We start from the raw sequence: 1,652 nt of genomic DNA, 5'->3' as shown, positions 1-1,652 counted from the left end.
CAGTACACTTGGTGGGTTGAGTGACCATTTGGATGAAGTTGAACTAAGAAAAAAATCAACAAATAGTTGTGGTTCGGGAGCTCTAACGCCGGTAACTAGGCCGTCACCCGTCCAATTATGCTGGATTGTTGAAGAAGATTAAGAGCATTGCTAACGATGCTTTTAATGTGCTGGTTAGCAAACATTGCACGATAGTTGAGTCCGTCATGAAGGAACGCTGCCACTTTACAGAAGCGACCTCGCACCCTCGGCTCTGCCTTCACAAAGTTACGACGCCTGCTTCGTCCAACATTGTAAGAGTCGCCTACGGCCCGATACACCGTAGCAGGACACTGCACCACTAGAGGTGGCATTGCCAGTCATAAAATTCCTGTTCTACTCACCGGTCTATACGCCTGCGCACATGACGTTATTCTTGGCATTATCTTTCTTTGTGACCATGGCTACCTAATCCACTATGCCTCCAGAATCTTTCGCACACCCCGGCCGGCTGCTCCAGTTGCAGACACCGAACCACATCCCCTTCACTGCCAACAATGAACACTCACTGCCATGTCACAATAGGAAAAAAATGGCAATGCACAAATAAAAACCATCGAAGAATATCTATACCAAATTCTTGGTAAAGTAATCGCAAAATATATCCAATTTCGTTTTAGTGTCTATCTCGAGAAATATCGTATTTTGACAAAAAGGCAGCTCAGTTTTCACAATGTGTAATGGACAGGTGCAGTGGCCGAAACACTCATTATTAACGCCTCACGATAAATAGACGATGTTACATTTGTTTGACGGTTTTTGTAGCCGGTACTAAAGCATTTGCTTGCGTCAATCACCCCAACATTTTCAGCAAACTTAAGGCATAGTGGGAGCACATTTACATCTTTTGCCTAATTACCGTTTATATCGCGTATTGATAGTTGCTGTGGATGGTATGCGTTCAGCCAAAAGCCTACTACCATTCGGGTACCAGAAGGGCCATATTAGGTTGTTTATTTTTTCTGGCCTTTAACAATTTTTCTATCTGTCTTTCCTCTTACATAAGGTCTCATATAGGCAGAGTACACAACTATTAAATACATTACATAAATTTAAATTACTGGGACGACGCGATTACCCCACGAACTCTCGTGTAGATACTCACTGTTATAGAAACCAAGTAGTCATCAATCCCTTCAAAAACAATTTGTGCCCTGTTCTCATACCAAACCACTAACCAGCGAATATGCTAAATGGACATGCATCTTGAAAACAATGCACGTTTCTTTGGGACCGGCGGGAAAATCTCGATAAGTTGGCTATGTATACCAACCTACAGAATAACAGCGACATAGCCATAAGACTACCTAATAAAGCCAGCAATTAAATTGCCCCGCACGGGGCACCTTGAGCAATCATGGTGACGGTACTGGCGATACCGCGGACCCCGAGCCCCCAAACATAGGCTGGATCCAACCGTGGCGATGTGTTTATAGGTGGAGGGTTAAAAACCACAAACAGTAGCCGTCGGAGCCCAAGTTAAGCTCCGACGGATGGCCTCCTTGTCTGTTTACCAGGCAGGGAGCTCCAGGACCTCTTTGGCTACCAGGGTAAGGTCAAAGAAGAAAGTACCCCAGTCTCCCTGCTTTTATACTATGCTATATGGCATTTTC

The sequence above is a fragment of the Haemaphysalis longicornis genome, unplaced genomic scaffold (assembly GCF_048455015.1).
Source record: "Haemaphysalis longicornis isolate Haplotype H1 unplaced genomic scaffold, Haemaphysalis longicornis Haplotype H1 scaffold_11, whole genome shotgun sequence".
NCBI lineage: Eukaryota > Metazoa > Arthropoda > Arachnida > Ixodida > Ixodidae > Haemaphysalis > Haemaphysalis longicornis.
This window is presented reverse-complemented; position numbering follows the sequence as displayed.